The sequence below is a fragment of the Aotus nancymaae genome, unplaced genomic scaffold, assembly GCF_030222135.1.
Source record: "Aotus nancymaae isolate 86718 unplaced genomic scaffold, 86718_ANA_hifiasm-v0.15.2.pri h1tg000008l, whole genome shotgun sequence".
In the NCBI taxonomy this organism is placed as follows: domain Eukaryota; kingdom Metazoa; phylum Chordata; class Mammalia; order Primates; family Aotidae; genus Aotus; species Aotus nancymaae.
The window spans coordinates 20,604,578-20,627,860 of NW_026988419.1; positions in this window are offsets into that span (position 1 = coordinate 20,604,578).

Genomic DNA, 23,283 nt, shown 5'->3' on the forward strand with positions numbered 1-23,283 from the left:
ACCGAAATAATTCTACACATTATTTTCTGTCATCAACGGCAATGAAGAGGCAGCCAAAGAAACTACTAATAGAATCTGTAGGAAGCCGACATATTATCCTATACCTCATTGCACAGGTTCCCACAATAAATATGAAGCATCCAAAGTTAGAATAAAAACCCAGTGTGTTCTCTCTGTTTTCCTATGATGTATTGTGTGTCATAAAGTCTAGAAGAAAGACAGTTTGAGATAGGGGTAGGTATTTGATGAGGGGAAGGGTCTATTTTCAGGATTTAGCCCCTCATTTTGTTTAAGCAATAGCCCTGACCACACATAGGGATGAGACTAGAATGTGGACAGGCTGTGACTTCAGAATTCAGGGACGTGCTGCTAGGTTTGAGAAGGGTGGACAAAGAGGTAGGGTTGTCTCTTCCAAAAGTGTGGTAAAATGGAATGCTGATAAAGTCCTCAAGAAGATTCAGAATATCTTGATATTTTCTATATTTGCCTTTTAGGTTTCTTTTTTCTTTCTGTTTTCCTTTTAGAGTATTTCTTTTCCCCTAGGAATCTACAAAAATTCTAGACCATTTCAATCACCTTTACACTTTTATTTATGGTTTGCCTTCGGTATTTAAGCCCATTTAAAGGCCATTACTCTCTTACATTGTATTACCTCTGGAAATCATATTGCTTTTTGCCTCCTATTTCAGTTTAGTTAAATGTCAATCTGGACTTAAGACCTTTAACCACTGATGGTGCCTAGTGTCTGTCGGGTGAAATGCTGCTTGCAACTTTTTTGGAAAATGGTGGGATATATCTGACATTGTTTGAAAAACTGATGGTGATTAAATTAGAGAATTTGTCTGGGAGACTTCTAGGTAGTGGATGAACATATTTACTACATGTTATAACACTTTAGGCTTCACTGAAGGGCCAAGAAGCAAAGTGTAAATATATTGGCAAAATGTTAAATTAGTGCTAAATATTCCATGTAGGAAAGGGATAGGATAGTTGCTATGCATATCTTTGAGGAATTAAAGAAAGGTAAGAGAACAAAGAAATATTTAAATAGATTGTTTAAAGGAAATAGCCAGAAGAAAATACAAGTTCCAAGCTAATTTATTAATATTATCAATAGCTGGGTTGTTTTCGTTTTCATGCCTATCTCCATCTTTCTAAATAGTCTGAATTGTTGCCAAACTACTAATGACCTTAAAAGAGTTAAATCCAAAATAAAAGTCCACCTGTGCCCACCATGGACATCTGTTTTTTTTTAGCTAATATTACATGGTGAGTATCTTCCTCTTCAATTACTAGCATAGGCTAAGATTCCACTGTGGTTTTTCCTCTAGAAGCTTGTCTTCTAAGGATTAAATACATTTAAATAGATGCCACATTCACTTTATTTAACTTTTTGCTGTTGGATACTTTTCATTTTCTAAATTTCTGACAGTTTCATCTTAGCTGAAGTCTGCATTTTAGGCCTAAATGAGACCCAAACAAATAATTGAAGAAAAGTTTCCTCTTCAGTAGTAACAACTTGACTGGAGAATATAGATCACTGAAGAGCCCATCTTGTCTCCACTGCTAAAACTAGGAAGATTTAGGATCTCAACATATCACTTTTTAAGCAAGAAGAAACATATCCTCACTAGAGATGTAAACTATAAAGAAATTGAGTTCTGTTAGTTTAAGTGTCACATATAATAGTATGAACACATAAAGTCTAAGGGCAACTCCAGGTTCTTCTATAGAAAAACATGTCTCCCCTAATCTCAAAGTTAGTTTTAGTCAATCTGTGTGGTGTCGTACTGACAGGAATCAACTTTTTCTAAATCTTGAGCGATGAGGAAAATGAACAAGTTGGGTGGAGCTCAGAAATAGACAGAAAATACATGGCATGTACAGGCATGGTTTAGACCAATATCAGTGAATATGAACCTTGTGGGAGAAAGGGGCATATTTGTAAACAATTTGCAAGTGGAATGAAAGAGGTACTGTAATACAAGTAAGCAGTATCAAATTAACATTTTCGTGTTAAAGAAAAAAAGAAAGCAGAATTGTTTGGTTTCTTATGAGTTCACACTTTTCTCTGTCTTCTCTAGAGTAGTTCAAGTTGTCTGTCCACACCAGAATTCTGTATACTAAGGGTGGAATGCAGGCTTTTGTGCTTTGCAGAGTTCTCTTCTGGGCTTTCTACTTGACATGATATTTTGACTCACTCTATGAATTCTGGCTAATTGCTCAGTACCTGCAGGCCACTGGTTCTCACCCACCCCACCACATTCCCCCCCAGCAGCATAGTAAGTGCTTACTTGCAAAAATGTTCATGTATGAAAATTAGTGTGAAAGACCTACTTAAAGATAATTCATAAACATAATATATTTCAGGATTATAAGCAGTCTTCATAATAAGAGATGTCTTTAAAACTTTGGTTGTCACCTGGACTGTTAAAATGTGTGTATGTCCCTCAGACTTCCTTTCCTTCTCTTCTTCCTAGTAGTTAAATTTATGATAATCACATGTAGAGTCACATTCGGAATCTGAACAGATTTCTGCAAACTCTCTGCTGATTCCTACAGGATAAGATAACCTCACTCTCACATTTATGGTACTATGATGTTTTCACTTATCTGTTTTGTGATTCCAGATTTATTGCCCTAATTATGAGCTAATGAGCACAGAGCTTTGGAAGGAAATTTGCATTACTTGCTTAAATAGGACAAATTATCAGCTTAACGAAGATAAAACATACTTTATTTCTTGAGACCTTTTAACTTACCCAAAGAGATGCCTATCAACTAGCCAAGTTAAGTCAGCTTTCAGAGAAGGATGCTGACTATCACCTTGAAAACAACTCTGCTGTAACTTTACAGAGTTTGCTTGGCCGGTTCCCACCTTTAAAAGCCCTTTCTTTAAATGTTCTCATTTAGCCACTTTTACTCCCATCTCCTACTATTTTTAAAATAGAAGAATGTGAAGAAAGCCATTGACAAGTCTCCTTAGAACCAAAACAGAATTCAGAAATAATTTAACAAAGAAAATACAGTGTTGCAAGCATGCCGACTTAAGATCTCAAATGGTAAGGTTTCTTGTCTTAAAGTGAAGATTACAGGTATTCTAATTTTTTTTTTTCTCTTGGAGCCAGAATAATGGTAGTGCACATTTTATTTCATTTTTCTTTCTTTCATATTTTCTCATTGAGAGAAACAACTCTGGGCTTTGTTTTGGAGTTAGAAGATCATCACTTTATTAAACAAATTAAAGCTCTTATTTTTATCATTTACTTCCTCTTTTTTAGTGTATCTTTCTAATATTAAGTATCAGTATGAAATTCTTTGATACGTGGTATAAAATATACTACAAGGAGACCACCAGAGTCTCCCTAAGAGATTAAGAAGAAAAAGTGAGTAAGCAAATTAATCAGCTAAATTAACTAGTTGCCTCGGAAGACATGAGATCTTTAGCACCATCAAGTTATACCTCATTAGCTCCATTAGTTGCTTGACATTGTCATTATTTTACCCATTTCTTTCTGTGCAGTTTCACTGTGTCAGCTTTGATTTCCCCCTGTACGTATTTTTTTCCAGCTTAGAGCTATTATATCACCTTCCAGGAGCATTGATTTTAAGTCAGGTGTCACAAATTTCCCACTCATCATTTCCTTGCAAGCATGAAACTGACTGTTGCTGCTACTGCTGCACCTGTTCATTATTTCAGTATTCATCACTTGTTCCTATGAGCCAGTTCTTGTATCCTCCTGCTCTGTTAACTCATTGTTTAATTATTAAATATTTTCCCTGAAAAACATTGAAATAACTTCTCAACAGTGTGCTTTGGCAAAAATAAGCAATTTTATTTTTGTTTAAAGGAGAGGACAATGATACAAACATTTTTTGTTAAACAATCAGACATTTGTTAAACATCTATTATTTTGCCAGAACACTAATAGATAACATTGGAAGGTTCATAGAAATATAAGAGGTTAGCATTAGGAGAAATACCTGATGTAGATGACTGGGGGATGGTTGCAGCAAACCACCATGGCACATGTATACCTATGTAACAAACCAGCACATTCTGCACATGTACCCTAGAACTTAAAGTATAATAATAATATAATAAAAAAAGAAATATAAGATATCACCACCTGTGAGCCTTAAAGTACTTACAGTCTTGCTATTGAAGTAATTTTGAAAAAAGATTTAGAAGTTGAACTATAAAGTTCACTTTTTGTTGCTCTTAGATTTAACTTGCCTGGATTACTTTAAAATTTTGGAAAGAGTAAATCAATAACCAGTAAAGGAAGTTTTCTTTCCCCCCCAAACAATGTAAGTAGCAGTAATTATTAAAATTTCAAACAATGAATTGAAAATTTGAAATGGAAGTAACAAGCATTGCCAATTGAAATTTAGTCTCTCACTAGAGAAGCTTACATACCCATACCAAAAGTGTAATAGATGTCTTAAAAATTGCTAAGATCCACCACTGCCTCTTCATTTTACATTTTAACATACAGGTCATTTTCTTTAAATTTTAACATATGGGTCATTTTCTTCCTTCAGATGAATAAAAACAAAATGGCTTTTAGCAAAAAATTCCTATAGCTATTTAACAATGCAGTATCTGTCCTACCTGGCTTAAAGACCATAACATTTTAAGATAGGAAGTTTCAAATTCACACTACACAGCACATAGAAGTTATGTCATCTATGAACGATATTTCTAAAGTAGGCATAGTGGGCATAGGAGATAATAAAAATATGATCATCTCATTTGTCAAATGTTATACTTCCAGATTGGAAGTGATAAAAATTGGGATTTTGGGGAAAGAAGGAGGATGGGGTCAGGAGGAATTTGTATCATCATCCATGGCAATTTAGATATTTAAAAGCTGCTTTTTGAGCTATGTGGTGTAGAATGATTTTGAAAGCAAGTAGTGTGTGTCAAAAAATACCATAAGACAAAATGTTATTTTTCAATAGCATAAGCAAGGGGTTAGATTACAATTGTGGACCAAACCAACTCCAGGGGATTATAATGCTGCATTATCTTCATTTGCCAAATGATCTTTTAAAAAATTATTTTTATTCTTTCTTCTTTTCAGGGTTATTTCCAACTTTTGGTTGAAGTCCATCCTGCTGCTACTTCTGACAGGCAACACATTTTCTTGGAAAGAACATCAAGGTGATAGAATTTTAATCTGAATATAAATTCTATATCTGCTTTCCTTGGGCAGGTAACAAGCTCATTTCCTACAGTAAAATATGAGTAATTCTAAAGACAAAATTAGCCTATAATATAAAAATGTTGTTAAAATAAAATAAGGGGTTAATGGGTTTGAAAGTACACAGAGGAAAACCATTTCATCCAAATGCCAAATGTTATTCTATTTTTTTGACATTTTGTAAACTTCAGCTTCTGTACATTTCCAAGTTGCAAATTGTTTGCAATGTTGAACACTGATGCTTAATTAAACATGAAGGGACCATGGGAAATATTATTGAAAAGGTAATGGGATATATTTTAGTAAAGAGAAATTTCAAGGACTTTTGATCCAATTGCCAAGCATCAATAATGCTCAATCAAACTTTTCTGGAGAAGTTTTCTCTAGTCACTCCCATCTGGGATGCCATTTGTAGTTTGAGTATCTAGAGTTGGGGTTTTATTTTTGACTGAATGATGTTGGTTATAAATATACCTGTAAAAAATATATATAGAGAGAGAGAGAAAGAGAGAGAGAGAGAGAGAGACATAGTCTTACTCTGTCACCCAGGCTGGAATGCAGTTCTGCCATCTTGGCTCACTGCAACCTCCACCTCCTGGGTTCAAGTGATTCTCCTGCCTCAGCCTCCCAAGTAGTTGGGATTACAGGCGCATGCCACCACACCTGGCTAATTTTTGTATTTTTTGTAGAGACGAGGTTTCACCGTGTTGGCCAGGCTGGTCCTGAACTCCTGTCCTCAAGTGATCCACCCACCTCAGCCTCCCAAAGTGCTGGGATTATAGGTGTGAGCCACCTCGCCCAGCCAATATATTATTATAAATACACCCTGTCATCTTCAAGGCAAAGTATCATTTGATGTTACAAGAAATAACGACAAAATTTTTTTGTATTTTATTTTCATTGATTCTAATATATGAGGTAGGATACTTTGGTAAATACCTTTCTCTCTGTGGCCTTCCCTTAGGGGAATTTCCTACTTATACACATATTATTACACAATTTATCTTGCTTTATATAATGAGAAATGTATAAAAAATTACTGTTCTACAAATAGTAATACAATACTATAATATCAAATACCTAAAGTTTATTTTTTTTGATAATTATTCCTAACAGTTTAGAAATCTCAATTCATTTTGCCCTATTACTTAAGATAGAATAAAGTATTATACTGGGCAGGCATTGAGATATTCTGTCTTTTTCTCACCTGCAATACCTGACAATGTAGTTCTATTGTTTAATTTGAAAGACAGCAAACATTTCATACTCACTTAGCCTGACTTGGAATTACTGCCTTATCTAATTCTATGGTGCTACATAGAGAGACTCCACCAAAAGCGTTAATGAACATAGAGTAAGTAATACATATGGCATTTATCTTCTGAAACAGCTATCTTTAAATTTAATACGAAGCATCTTAGAGATACTGCATTTTCAGGGCTTTCAACTTTATGCTCTCTTGAGAATATATGTAAAAACTTACATACTATAAATACTGAGTATTTGTGGAGTCAAAATAAAATGACTTTATAACTAGTAAATCTTCCAATGGGACTATCTTAAGATAAAGGCCTGGCTTTGCCGGTGATGTACAGAAAGATGAGCCTTGCCTAAGGTTATCTTGCACCTATGCTAATATTGCTCAAGATTCCTAATTGTCTGCAAAATTTGCTCCTCATCCACATGGAAACAGGAGTAAATTAAAATCATTGCAATAATGCCTCAGAAATGCAACAAATGATTCAAAATATTAGCTTTTTTGTCCTAATATTTCCCCTGAAATTCAGCCATGCATACATGTCTACAGAACTTTCTGGTTTTAACAATATAAGGTTGTTTCTTTGCTGTATCCTTTTCTTTTTTAGTGACACCTCTATCTAGAGATCTATGTATATATCTTAATGTTAAACTTGTAAAAAAAAATCCTAAAGTTCTTAATTTTTCTCAACACCCCTCATCTCACGTGGCTACCATTCCACACTGTATTTTTGCCCTAATCATTTATTTCTTCAAACAATTAAGCTGATGAAAAATATTATATGCAATCTGCAGTAAAGTTTATTATTTAAAACAGAGAGATTTTCTGGAATACCTATAGAGAATACTTTTTTAGTATGTAGGAAAACATATATAAAGCCCTTAGCAGCATACCCAACATATAAGCTGCCCAATAATTGTTAAATATTCATCCCTGCCAACATTTGTAATAATAACTTAAGGCATTATAAGAAATTGAATTTCCTTTTGAGTCAGAAAAAAGATAGGACTATATTCCATAACATGTAATTTCATAGGTTACACTTTACTCATTTAAAATCATTTAAAAATCCATTTCTATGGTGTAAAGGGGAGGAGAAAAATGGGGGAAGAACATATCACTCAGTTTCTTGTAGATAAAGCCTGCCTTTGACTTACATAAAAGCAGTCTTTCCTGTTCCAAGAAAAGTCAGTGTAGTCTGGCCCCAGCAAATTCCATTCCCTAATAATGCCAGCATTTACTGTAAGAATGACATGTTGTTATTCCATATTTTGAGTTACATTCCTCATGTGAGTTCTGAGTATCTTTGGTCTTAGCTACTATTTCTTGGTTTACCATTTATATTTAAGATCCTCTTCTCTATTGGTAAGTTCACATGAATACTACTAACTAGTTTTCATTGCTGGGATCACATAATTCTTTTCTGAAAATCCCTCAGCTGCCTAAATTAAGTCATCTATCTGCATTCTCATTGTTGTACCGAGCTATTGCTCTATTTTTCCCTGTGTCTTCATGATCAGGCTATAAGCCTTTACCCACAAACTCATCTGCATTCATTTCTCAAGTTTCTTCAATACTTAGCTCAAAATCTACTCTATTCATAAAGTCTTTCCCATCCTAGTAAAGGCAAATGGAGTCTTTGGGCCATTTTCAGAGATGTCATTGCATACGTGGTTTCCAATTGACCAATGCAACCTTTTCCCTATGATAGATCTTATACCCAGTCATGAATTTGATCACATGTATTTCATCTGTTTTTTGTCTTACCAGATTCTCTCAAATGTAGAGACTGCCCTACATATTCCTTAAACTTCTCCCCATAGTTCAAATGCTTGGATATAAGCAACATGTGCTTGATTCAACATATCTTCAGTGGTTCACAATAAAACATACACTGATTTATGACCAGGTGCATACATCTGTAGTTGAGATAGCAAACATTAACCTCCTGTTTGTCTATGGTTGTCTAATCACCACTACAAGTGGCAATAATTCTGACCCTATCTTTCTAAAGGACTGGTAAGAATTACCAGATGAGTAGGAGTCTGCTATTTTGCATTGATGGAGGGGGCAGTAAATACACAGTCTTTGGGAAAACTGTTTTTCTATATTCTTTTGTATCCTTTTAGCTGTTATTTCTGTGCTAGGTAGTGGTGTAATGCTTGCAGTGTTTGGTTTACTTTTTCCATAGTCCTTCTAATCTTTGTAACAAAGTCACATCTGCTTGATCAACAGTTTATTAGTTTAGCCAAGGGCATCTGTGCACCAGAGCCTAGCTTGGAATAAAACCACAAGTCTGAGGTCTTACTTGAAGACATTATTTGATTCACAGAGAAGCATGCTAGAGATGACATTGTTGTTACCAGTTCATCTTTGCGCGTGAGGAAGTCTCTATATCTATCCTTTGTACACCACAGGATGAGTGCTTTAAATCCCTGTTTAATTTTTCTAGGTAGGAAATAATTTCAAATAAGGTAACTTCAGATATTCAAATGAATAAGCAACCAAGATGACTGTGGAATTGGGAAATTAGATGCCAAAGTGGAGTAATTTAAAATGGCATGAAGTCTCTGGATAAGATCAAAGAGAGTTCCCTTTTCAGTTGATACCACTTCTTGGGTGGGAAATCCACCTTACTGTGGTCAGTAGTTACTGTCTGCACAAGGCTGAGACAATTCTTATCTCTGGTACCACAGTGTGAAAGCCTTTGAAACAGACTTGGGTTACCCAAGAGAGCACTGGAACAGAGCAGATAGCAGAGGACAGTGGCAGGCATGCTAGTCAGTAGCTCTTTATTTATGTGTATTTCAGGATTATGTATAGGTAGTATTAATCTGTAGTAGGAATGTCGGTTCTGGCTCATGTTTCTGAATTGGAAAATGATTTCTCACATTTTTTTTCTAATTCTATGTATAGGGGAATGATTTATTTCTTTAAAAACCGGGGTCTAATAGCTTACCAGAAGTCAAAAGTCTCCTCACCAAATACAATTCCGAACTTATATATGGATTCTTTTCATTCTCTCATTCAGTCAGTTGCAGTTCTGAAAAATATAGTCCCTTACTTTGGAGACTGCACATGCAGTGTCCTAGTGGAAATAGCCTTCCTCCATCTTCCTTGTCTCTACAGTAGGTCTTGTTTATGCTTTAAAATTTTCCATATAATTTACTTCATAACTTCTTCCCTACTTTGGTGACTTTGTTTCTAAAAAGTAGACACTAAAAACATTGAAGAAAAGTAACTCTCCCTTGTAAAAATAAAAACTATAGGCAAGAAATTGGAGACATAGAACTTTAATATTTATAGAAAGAAAAGGTAATATCCTTTTACTAAAAATATTCAGTATGATATTTATTGGAAATTCACAGAAAACATCAACAACAATAATATAGATTATATCTAGGATAAATGCCAAGGGACTACCCTCAGACTACACAGCTAGTGAGAGCTGCCTCCTCACACCATTCTTGGTTTAGTTCCATTTCTCTTCTAACAAAATGTATCCCCTAGAATGGTGAAAGAATGAAAAGAAATTGCTGTGCTACAAAGGTAAATATACATGTAAACTAGTTACTTGAGACTAAAAAGGCAAAGGTAAATATAGTAAAAGAAATGGAGAATGAAGATATATTTAATGATAATCTTACCTAGATTCCAGTATCCCATAATATGATTTTTAAAGAGCATTACAGAATGTTTTGAAATAAGTAAAAACAGGTCTATTGTTCTGATTCACCACAATCATCAACAGTTAAAAACCTCTAAAAGACATTATAGATTAGAATTGACTTAGCCAGTTTTTACAATATATTCTTTTTCTCATGTAAGATTGTCCCCAAAATAATTATTTTTCAGTCTTTATAACCTACTTTAGACTGTTTGAAATGTAGGGCTTCCTTCCTTTTTTTGAAAAGATAATTCCAGTGTAATCTATCTTGGGAATCAAGATAGGATACTTGGGAAACTAATGTGCCCCACAGAAAACATTTTGCATGGCATCTGATAAGGAGGCCACAAATTACAGTCTTCAGATGTGAAATCACCTGGGAATCTCCTAACATTATTTAACAAGTGACAAATAACCAGGGCAAGGAACACGATTGCATTCGTCATTAACCAATCAGAGCCATTTGGTAACTGGGATATCATCTGGAAGGAACCGATATCCAAGATGCCTGAAATGTAAAGTGCATTCAGACTTGCTTGCCTGGACAAAGCCCCAGTAGAAGAAAATGTATAGTACAGCGACTTGGATGCCATGTAAGGAGTTACTAGCCAGCTGGGCAGAGTGAGTGACATTTGGTTGAGGCAGGGTGTGGGCACAGTACTCCAGGCAATCTGGCTTTCATCTTCCCTCGTATTTATTTGGCAAACTCAGCCATCATTCCTCACTACTCCCCCTCATATCCGAAGCAGTCATCTTGGGGTGAGAGGATTTATTATAAATTTCACATAGTGTTACTTAAAGAGCTTTCCAAGGGAAACAGATCCTCCTGGAAAACATGCCCAGGTCAAAGAGGAATATAGTATGGCACCACCAGCCCTAACTTGGCCTGATTAACCTCAACTATTTCTGGCTTCCTTATGTCCCTGAGACCTTCCTTTGTATTTCTAGATGAGCCCTAATCATGTTGCAACCTCTTTAGATAGGGGGGAGAGAACACACTATGAGATAGAAGCTCCATTTTCCTCAGTAAGCTGAGGTGCTATCAAGGCTTGACAGAAGAAATGCATTCAGTCATCTTCACTGTTTACTGCTTCTATTTGGGAGAAGGTCATCATTTCCTCATCCTGATAAAGAGTGGTGAAGAGAACATCTTTTCCCAGATGACTCTGGTTTTTAGCTTTCTTTGTCCCTTCCATGTCTGACTTGCTTTATTCAGGACAAAGTTGGGGAATCAGATGTAAGAAATTGCCTGGTGCAACTTAGTTCAAAGAAGGAAAGACGTGTGCTCACACAGGCACACAAATAAGTGGGAGCTGCTTTGTTTCCCCGGTGTCACAGTCAGTGATTTCCTTCGTGCTTTAATCAGGACCATAAATAGGGCATGTGACTAGGACAAGGAGGTTACCGTTTGAAGGTGGTAATGGAATAGGGTTACATTTGTTCCATTTCCTATGCTCTTTACATTACACGAGATCATTATCATGAAAACGGATTTGTGCTGTGCCATTTCCTGTTCTTGTTACAATCTTTATCATGACAAGAAGGTACTAGGTTTTAACGCCTGGTGTTATATTTAACTGTTTGTAATAACTGGTATGTAGTATGACTTTTCTTCCCATATTGTGTTGTCTGCACAAAAAGTAAAGGTGATGCATTCCAGGAATTTGAGTGATGGTTTATTGAATGTCTTGAGGCTCTGAAATATCAGGGTAGGGATACATCCTCTTCTTTCTGTATCCCAACCTAACCAACAGAACTTTCACAAGAGGCTCTGACTTGCTACTGCACCTTCCACGTAGATTTCAGATGCCCATTTTTCTTATCCCTGACTCTTTATAGCCCAAATGACACTCCTGGTGACAGTCAGATTGTATAACTTAAGGGGCAAGGCAGTACAGTTTCCAATTATCATCAAAGAATTTCCCCAGCATTACCATGCTGAGACTTCAGGCTGTTGATACGGATTAGATCAAAAATAGAACATGGTATAATAAGAACCTTTGCTTCCTGGCATGGACTAGAATCAGAATAGCTAATGGTACAACACTTTCAAGCTCTCCTTTCTTTAAAAGTAGGTTTAGTTCTTGTGAAAGCTGCTGAGTTGACAGCTCAGGATACTATGGATAGAAAAATGATAAGCTTTCCCTCCCTGCTTTTCCCAATTTACCTTCGGCCTGCCCTGGAGGGAATGTCTCAAGAAGAGAAAGATTAGTTCTTTTTCTAGGTACTTTTAATCTTTGAATTTGGGAGTAGGAGTATTATCCAAGCTGATTATAAAGAATGTTTCAAGATGGGACTATGTTTCACCTAAGAACAAAGATAAAATTGACAGATCATTTCATTCAGGCAACTGCAAAACCATCCAGCTAGAATCAGTTTTGAAATCATATGTGTCTTCTCATAAGTGACCTCCAGAGCTCTCCAAGTGAGTTTTGCAATGCCTTGTGTGTGGTTGGAGTTTTAAGAACTTAACCTTTTGAGGAAGATAGAGTAGAGCATTTGCTTCATAACTAGTGCTAATGAAGAACCAGTCATTGCTAATGCTGACCCACCTGGATTTCTTCATAGCCACCAAGCTCAGTGCCGCAGAGCAGGCTAAGAGGAGCTAAAGACTTTAGTGATAGGTTGGGGTTGGCAGGGTAGATAAAGCCTCTCAAAACTTGGTAGAATTTAGCTGAAAATTCTACCCATCCCTTATACAAGACTTATTCATAAACTTTGGGATGGGGGAACCATTGATGTGTTTCAGGGGAGTTCTGAAATTCCTGAAAGTCTACATAAATTTTGTTATAAGCTAATGAGCTATTTTTTTTCTCTCCTGAGGGTATGACTTTCTAGCTTTTATCCAATTCTCAAGGAGATCTATGACATCCCACATTTTAAGAGCCTCTGTTTTAGATAGTTAAGTCTTTTTCCTCACTTTTCTCCAGTTCTGGGACCAATTGTCACCAGACCCACTCAGAAGACGCTTAGAGAAAAAAGGCGTTAGATTACTAATAACACTTAAGTTGATTTCTCATTTCCAAAATTTTGACTTCCTCTCATTTGGGCTATTTTCTTATTTGACAAACATCTTTTTATCTTTGACTTTGAACTTTTTGAAATGACATGTGTATAATGTATTTGATGTCTAAAATAACATCTTATAAAAGCAAGCTCTTTGACTACATGCATAATCGTGGCTGCTTCATCTGCTAGCACCACCCACCGTAAGGAAAGGAAGGGTTCCCTTCATGAATACTATCTTATTAAGAAAGTGAAACTAAGAAAAATATCACCCAACTTATAAAGGATAAAAATCCATTTTCAGATATAGCAATTCTCCTCTCTGAAATAGTCTTGAGTGCTAGTACAAACGTAACCACATTGCTTGTTCTTATTTACAAAAAAAATAGAAAAGAAGCTAAAGAGAACAGCTCCTCCTTTTCCACTGAACATTGTTCTGGGGAGTTCATAAGGTCAGGAACTTGACAGTGGTTTCGGGTGGAAGCCAGTCAAGCAGGATTTCTTTGCCCTCTGGACAAATTGTTGGCCTACTTCAGGAATTTTGAGTAATTATTGCTGTTCTCTTCAGCCAGGAGAAATGTACTTTTCACAAAGAGAAGAGCTTGTGGCATTAACTTAATCCCACTGCCTGAGTGCACAAAATCAGTTTTGCTCTGCAGAATTATTGTTCCTAATTTATGAATATGAGAATTATTTCATCTCACCCCTTGGGTCTTTGTGGAAATGAAGCACTCATGGTGTTGCTTAGAGCATGGTGTGATCCCCAGCACCCTGTACTTCCTGGAAGGATATCACCTCATAATGCAAGGTAGAAAAAGGAGCAGATTGCTGTTCCTAGTATGTCCAATGCTGTTTTTCACTAAGAAGCAGAGAGGCAGCAGTTTTGTGCCTGCAACCATGAAAGTCAAGAGTTTTGAATTTTCACTCTTTCCCACTAAAATGACTCCTAATCATTCCCATACAGATACATTTGCAGTAGCTGAACTCTGGAGCATCACAGTCAGACATTTGCAATTAGAATATTATTGTATTGTTTTGAAACAAGTAGTTGAATAAACTAAATGTTTCTAGGATCAAGTTCTTGAACAAAATTAGCATCTAAATTAATTTGAAGAGGACGCAGTTTTGGCAATCACTGGCCAAATTGCCAGTAGCCCTATTTTCATCAGAAAAGCAAAGTTCTCTTCATTTTTGACTCCCTCTTACCATCCCTTGATGATTTCTATTGTTCTGGAATCATTCTCTACCACAGATAACAAGTCCTATGAACCATCTGGGATTACCTGTCCAAATTCCCAGGGAACAGGGTAGCTGTGAATATTTTTGTATGCCTCTGTAGTATTGCCATGATATCACCTCAGATTACTAGAGTAATCCTCACCTTCAAGCAACTAACAATGTCAGGAATTCTTCTACTTATAATAGGAGGCCTGCTAATGCTGAAAATTAATGTATTATTGTTTCACAAGCACACAAATATATTGATTTAAATATGTACATTTTGATCTAGTATTAACAATCTCATCTTTTTTTTTTTTCTTTTGGTAATCTGTGAGAGTTTTTGTATTTTTTTTTTAATTTGACAGAGGGAGTGTTGTGTATTTTTTTGTTTTGTATAACAATCAATCCATAGCATTAAGTTGGTCTTTCAGTCCAAATGAAACAAACACAACAGCAATTCCTAACTTTTATGAAGCCTATGCAATTGACCTTCTATCCAATTAAGCAGGCAACAAGCCTAGTGTTTTATGTAGAGGTGGTTTCTCAATACTTTTTGACCTATGTTTGTTGATTGCTTTAATGTCATTTCAGTACTACAAAAGGGTTTCTAGATTTTAAAAAATAGTTTAATTCTGTGATATTACACAATTTGCCTTGGTATCAGGTCACTCAAGCTTTTTACTTGCATTTTTAAATTACCATTTTGGGACACAGTAAGAAAAAACAGCTTTAGTGACATTTACTTATTTTGAGCTCATTAGATAAAATTAAATGTCTACAAGGAAGCTTTTCAAGTCAGTACATGATTATGGGATTTAGCTAAACTTTTGATATGTGACGGCTAAGTTTGTGGGCATAGTGTACATCAGAATTTTGCTTCTTATACCTTATGTGGGCCATGTGAATTCAGACAAGCCCAAACTGAGGAATCCCAATTTATGAACCTTCACTTTGTTTGTTCAAACTTGAGTGTTCAGAGTTTTTAAACAGTTTATCATAGAAGAAGATTTAACAATGAGATCTGCTCTGTTAATAAATTTTAAAGTGTCCAATACAGTATTGTTAACTTCAGGCACAGTGTTGTGTAGCAGATCTCTAGAACCTTTTCATCTCACATAACAAACCTTATGCCAACTAAATTTTCCATTTCTCCCTCTCCCCAGCCCCTGGCAATCACCATTCTACTCTCTGCTTCTATGGTTTTGACTATTTTTCGATACCTCATTTAAGTAGATTTATACAGTATTAGTTCTTCTGTAATTGGCTCATTTTACTCAGCATAATGTCCTTAGAGTTCATCCATGTCATGACCTATGGCAGGATTTTCTGTTTTTAAGGCTGAGTAATATTCCATTATTTGTAGATACCACAATGTCTTCATTCCTTCATCCTTTGATGGACATTAAGAGTTTTTCCATATCTTGGTTATTGTGAATAATACTGGAGTGAACATGGGAGTGTGAATATCTCTTTGAGATCTTGATTTTAATTCTTTTGAATAAAGACCCAGAGTAGGATTGCTGGATTATATGGTAGTTCTGTTTTTAATTTTTTGAGGAACCTCCATACTGTTTTTTATAGTGTCTATACTATTTTACATTCTACAGTATAATAGACAAAGTTTCCAATTTCTCCACATCTTTGTCAATATTTTTAATAACACCCACCCTAACAGGTATGAAGTGATATTTCATTGTGGTTTTGATTTGCTTGACGATTAGCAATGTTGGGCACATTTTCATATACCTGTTGGCCATTTGTATGTTTTCTTTGAAGAAATATCTATTCAAGTCACTTGCCTATTTTAAAAATCAGGTTAGTTGGTTTTCTGTTTGTTTGGTTTTTGCTACTGAATTATGTAAGTTAAGTGTCTAGATTTGGTATTCAATGAGATAGATATCTTCTAGAATAATGATTTTCAAATAATTAAAAAATACTTTTGTTGACACCATTTAAATGAATATTGGGAAATATTTTTCTTCTGTCAAGAAATGTTGGTATAAGTTCTTCATTAATTTTTATAAATTAAGTGATGGTGTTATCTCTGTTATGCCTTGATTCCATGAGCATACCAACATTATAGAGCCCTCATATACAAAGCATATAACCCTTCTACGGTGGCCAGGGAGGTGTGCTACCTGGGTCTCCCTCTAACAAAGGCCTTGCTGATCAGCTGCAAGGAATGCAGTTAGGTGACAGCCTCCAGCACCTTTGGGATCCACCACAGCATCCAAGCTAAGGCCAGACTTTTCCTGACATAACTCCTAGCTAAGGACTGAGCACAATCACTATAAGCCTCCTGATTCCCCGCCATTCCAACTCACAGTTTCCCCTGTGGGCACTCTTTATGACAGAGCTCCCTGATTGGGCTGGCTAAGACTTTCTCAGAGCTGCACCATAGTCACAGGCTTTTCCTACTTAATACTCCCTCCTGCTGCTCATCTTTCACAGGTATCATGATCTGAAGGCTTTCCCTGTCTACTCCAGCTCCTTCTCTCCCTTATATGTCAAAAGCATTATCTCAATAAATCTCTTGTACTTCTGTTTCCATCTTGGGGTCTGCTTTCCCGAGGTCCTAACCAGCACACCTTCCTTGAGTCCCAAATGCCTTTCTAGCTATTGCGCCGTTTCTTTTTCTGCTCTACTGTAGTACTTCTCACAAGAGTGGTCTAAAGCTGTGGTTTTCACTTTCTACTTCCTGCTCACTTGTAAACCCCCATCTATCTGTCTTCCATTATTAATACTCCACTGAAAAACTGCCATGAAAGTCACCAACTCACTTACCTCCATGTTATACATCCAACAGGTACTTTCCTATCATCTTATTTTGTCTCTCAGTGACACTTGATATATTTTTTCTGTCCCCTCAAAAAAGCAAAACAAACTTTTCACTCTCAAATCAGAGAGGTGATATCAGGTCCTTTTTAAGAGCATAGCCTCTGGATTTAGATAGCTTTGATTCGAATTCTACATCTGCCACTCTTGAGCTGCATAAAGTTGGGAAAATTGTTTAATCCCACTGTGCCTCAGTTTCCCTGTCTGTACAATTGGGGTAATAATAGTACCTACTTTTTGAAATTGAGAGGATTGAATGTAAGGCAATCAGAGTACTATTTGGCACTGTAATTGCTAGTTGTCATCCTCCTCCTCCTCCTCCTCATCATTTAAGGACACATGTTTTTGTTTTTTCTCCCCCCTCTCTGTGTGCTCCATCCCTATCTTCTTTGCTAGTTGCTTCTTACAAATGAGGCCTCTCAATGTTGGAGTGCTCCAGAGCTTGATCAGATGCCCGCTTCTCTAGCCATACTTTTTCCTAGCCCTGTGAATGTATATACCACCAGATGCCTATTGCTCCTAAATGCATCTCCTCAGCCTTGACCCAAGTCCAACAGCACATTTGACATTTTTACTTGTATAAAAGTGTTTTAACATGTCAAAAACAGGACTCATGGTAATTTTACATCTTGTCAAAACTTGTGCTAAGATTCCTCCATCCCCAATTTCCTTACTTGCTCAAGTTGAAAATCCAGGAGTCTTTTATTTTTCCTCTTTTATCTATCAGACTTGATCCCTTAGTGACTCTATTTCTACTATCACCTCCTTGGTCCAAACCAGCAAGGTTTCCACATCTCTAGCCTGGATTACTGAAATCACCACCAACCTGAGCTTATAGCTCTCACTTTTGTTCCTGTCTGCAGTGGATTAAGCACCCAATTGCCGAGTTTATCTTTTTAACAGGTAGAGAAATTATGTTTGTGTTGTTGCTTTGTTTCATCTAGTTTGTTTGTTTCACCCAGGCTGGAGTGCAGTGGAGCACTCACTGTCTCCTGTCAGTGCTCCTCACTTGTTCTCAGCCAGGCTGGTCCACTCACTGGCCTTTGAACACCCTAAACTCTTATCTGCTTCAGGGGCCTTGGGTTTGCTCTTCCCTCTAAATGCAGTGATTTTCCTTATCTCTCCCAGGCTGACTACTTTAACTCAAATTTCAGGTTTTGACTCATAGGGCATCACCTCTGGGAGGCCACCTCTGACCAGTTATCTAAAGGAACATCTCTACCCTTGATTCTTCAGGCTTTTCTACCATATGAAAATTTGAAATTATCTTGGTTATTTCTTTGCTTGTTTATAGTCTGTCACTCTACATTAGAATTTAACCCCCTTGAGAGAGTGACCTTGTCTGTCTTGTTTATATTTGTATGCCCACCACCTAGAGTAATACCTGGCATACAGCAGGTACTTAATAAATATTGGCTGCATTAATAAATGAATGGCTGAATCTTGGCAGAGAGCAGACAGTTTTACAAAGTAATGACAAGATAATGATTCACAATTTAGAGACCACCTCGAATAATAAAATATAGATGCAACTCTTATTTTCTGCACTAGAAATTGTAGATGTCAGATAGCAAAGTGGTAATATTAAAAATGTTAAAAATAGAAATTATTTTAATATTCAAAATATTAAAAAAACTAATATCTTTGTCATGGACTTCTATATAAAGTACAGGTTATGCTAAAGTTTATGTAGATGTTGGTGTGAGGAAACATCAGCATTTCTTAAATATCTATTATGTGACTTGAACTCAGCTAGGGTCTTCACATTAAAAATTTATATATGTATATATTTGTCAGAATATGCTCACTTTCTACTTTTACATTAAATTAATTTAAAATAAGCCATAATATTTAAATATAAAATAGAATTTTTACAAATTTATTTCCTTTTATGTTTATAAAATAACACTTGATAAATCTAAATAATATAGATTATGGTACCTTAAGATAATTTAGGAAACTATAAAATTACTTTTCATTGGGATGTAATGCATTTTATATTTTAGTACATCATAAATCAGGAATAAAAATTATGCTATATTTTAAGCAGAATACTTTCCTCAATATTTTTAATGATTACCTAAGGTAAAGGAAGACATTTAAAATATAAAAATGATAAAAATGACAGCAACCAGCTAAGCCAGGTGATTTACTAAGTACTTGGCCAATAGGGTTTCAGTGAGATAGCCAACCGGTCATTTAACCAATTTAAAAACTGAAACTTAGAAAACTTAGGTAACTTGTCTAAACTGACTCAGCTAGTAATCATCTCAGCAAAGATACAAACCCAGATCACTCAGATTTCAAGCTCTTAACCCATTGCTAGACAATGGTTCTATAGCCTGAAAAGGTAAATCACCCTAATGAGAAAAAGCTGAGTTCTTTACTGCTCTAGCTGCAGCAGTAAAACCCACAAGGGATTTTTCTCTTGGTTCAAATAATATTTTATTAGAACTTAAGTTATAAAAGTCTATGATGAGCTCCATCACCAGAGAGACCTGGATCTCTGCAGAGTTGTGGGTGAAGTTCTATGGGAATCCTTCGGTGTATTAGATGGCAGCAGACTCCCTTGGGTATCTCACTTTCATGAACAGTAGAAATTCACACAAGTGCTAACAGGAAGATTTGAAAGGCTCCCTGAGCTGACCCAGAGTCTCAATGACCCTTGCCTGTGCTTCCTAGTAGGAGATTCTGACTTGATCAATTCCACAGTTTTGATCATAGCCAGCAGTGACTGTACTTGGTGTGCAGGCGGTACTTAAAGCTCCCTGAGGGATGAAATGCCTCATCACTCAGCAACCACTTTGGCAAACTAAAGGGTGACATTCATTGGCTCTGAACAAGTGAATAAGAGAAACAGTACCTAATTCTCTGGAGGAAAACATGATAGGAAAAAAAGCCCTTCTAATCCAATCTTAAAATTTTCACAAGTCCGTATAATAACTACAAATCTATTTGCAGTTGGAAATCCAGACACTTTAAGGAGGGTCTCAACAAAGTCATGTTTCAAAACATATGTTATTTTATTCATTCATTTATTCAATATTTACTAAGCCCCTATTATGTGTTAGATACAGTTCTGGGTCCCAAGGATACAGCCTGAACGAAAAGTCCCTGATCTCAAGGTGAAAGATAGATAAATAGATAACATATCAGGTGGTGATAAGTGTGAGGAACAAAAATAAAATAAAGTAAGAAACTGAGCACTGGGAGGAGAGAAATGGATGCTGTTTCCACATGGTAGTCAGGGAAGGAAGGTCTATTTGATAAGAGACCTGAAGAAAATAAAGGGGAGAAACTTTCTGACCATTTGTGGAAAGAAAGCAAGAGCAGGATGGTGCATGAGCCATTTATAGAAATCAATGTGGCTGGAGCAGAGTCAAGATGGGGAAGAGGAGGAGCAAGGAATACCAAGAAGTATCATGGAACCAAGGCAGATACCACTTTGTGGACTTCCCTAGGACTAAAGCTTTTACTCTGAGTGAGATGAAAAGTGGTTAGAGGGTCTTGAGCAAAGGAGAAACATGATGATGGTTCACAATGTAAAGGGATTGTTCTGGATAAAAGATTATAGGAGGCAAGGTGGAAGCTGAGAAATCAGTAGGAAGCTACTCTGGTTGTTCAGGAAGGAGTCAATGGTTTGAATCAAGGTAAATGCTATGATGGTCGTGAGAAATGGTCAGATCTAGATGTATTCTGAAGGCAGAGGTGGCAGACGTTGCTGATAGCTTACGTGTGGAACGTGGCAGATAAAGAGAGTGGTTTATGAATGATCTGCTGCCATTTATGGAGATTGGGAAAATTGGAAGAGAAACCATTTAATGATAGTTTAAAAAAAAAAAAGAGTTCTTTTGGAGACCTGTTAATTTTGAGACAACTTTAGATAGCCAAATGGAGTAAACAGGTGATACAGACACCTGGAATTCAGGGGATAGGTCCACACTGACGATAGCATTTTGGGAGTCATCCAAAATATGGGGATGTAGTTTAACACAGGGATCTAAAGAGATTACCAAGGAAGAGAGACACAATGGTAACAGCTAACAGTTGAGAGAATGTTTAGTATGTGCCAGGCATTATTCTAAGTGTTTACTCATATTAAACTCAACCCTCATAGCAGCATTATGAGGTAGATACCATTATTCAGTACTTGAAGAAACTGAGGCACAGAGAGGCTAAAGCTAATCTGTTCCAGATCACAAAGCTAGAAAAATGAAGTGGCAAGATTCAGACACAGACAGGTACCAGAGTCCTCCACAGAGGTGCAGGGTCCACATTGCCACTTTCAGACCTTGTTTCTGCTTCAGTGTCCTGTACTCCCCCCAGTAATGGTCAGAAGAAAAAATAAAAACAAAAGTCAGAGTTTTTCACCATTTAAATTCTAGGCTCATACAATCATTAACACTAGAAAAGGGAAGATTCACAAACAAGCTGTTAAAAACAAAACACAAAAATCAAACAAACCTTCCCTTAAAAGAAAGGCAAGCAACCCGAGGATAGAAACTAAGCTACTTTTTATCTTATTCTATTTACTAGATTTCATCTATAGGTTATAAGATGCCTTTCGATTTGAGAATCTAAAAGCAGGGGGAAATGTGTCTTAGAATTAGTGAAATATGATATTTAAACTTTTTTCAGCACCCTGCTTATTTTGTTGACTAGGCTGTAAGCATTATTTCACCAGGAAGGCATTGTTCTTTATATGCTGTCCATTATAGTAGACCACAATGCCTCCTCTATAATAGAAATGACTTTCTTTTCTAAGAATAATATTCAATGTGAGCAGTAAAACCTTCATTTTTAACCCTCCAGTTATCTTACTGTGCATAACAGTTCAGTTTGATGTTCATAATGATGGCTGATGATGGGCACAAGAAACATGTATAATTTAACATTTTCATTGAGAGTAGAATCTTTATCTCATTATCTTGATATCTCTAATATAGTAGGGCCTTGGCAAGTCTTCACTAAATTAAAATATAGACATTTCAACTTAAAATATTCTTCCTAGTGTCAAATATTACTACCTACATATGCAAAATGTATATACAATGCTCACCTTTTGTCACTTTAAATTTTACTGATGTGCCCAAGTGCAATATTTAAGAAGATAACCATGTTATTTTTGCTGAGTTAATCTGTATATTTATCAAATTTCTTTATCTTGGGTATCTCTGAACATGACCAAACAGCTCGCAGCATGCCACTAAAGAAGTTTTGCCATTATCCAGGGTTGGCAAAGAGGAACTGCAAAGAGGCAAACAATTAAAACAGTAGCACAAACCTCGAAAACATTATGCTAAATAGTGGTGATGGCTGCACAACAATGTGAATATAGTAATTTCACTCACTTGTGCACCTAGAAATTAATTCTGTGTTATACATATTATTGCAATAAACAAAATAAACTGTAGGGAAGCTACAATGCTACATTTCTCCATCCTTATTTAAGTGATTTTCTAAAGACATGGCAGGAAAAGTGGGAATGCACGTACCCACTTATAGAAGCATATGTGTGCACATCGACCAGCATAACATGCTTCTTGTCTCCAAACAAATGATTTTTCCCAACTCCTCCAAAGCCAGCATCAATCCTGAAATTTAGTTTTTAGTTTACTTCAAACATGCAATTTACCAATTGATTTTAGGATATCTCTTAACTCAGTACTTGCTTACAGATCCCTGGAATAAAGGCCTAAATTTGCCCTGGGTTGAAGAGTGCTCCTTTGAAGTCACAAGCTATATGTCCCTGGGTCATTAACAGTGGGACCTCATCACCTGCTGGGAGAATCTGAGAGGCTGTTTTAGAAAGTCTCAAAAACAAAGTTTCCCAGGGTTGGGAGGTCAAATACTTTGGAAAATACAGCTTGACATCTTTTTCTCCAAGAACTGGGATATGATGGAAAGGGCACACAGCCTTGCCAGCTGGCAGATCTCAGTTCCACATCTGGCCCTGCTCCCATTTCCCATGTGATCTTATGCAAGTTATTTCTCTGACCTCAGTCTCCTTATCTATAAAATAGGGAATATTAGTACTTATTTTGCTTGGTTGTTGTGAATATAGGTTATCATGTAGGCACAAAGTAAAT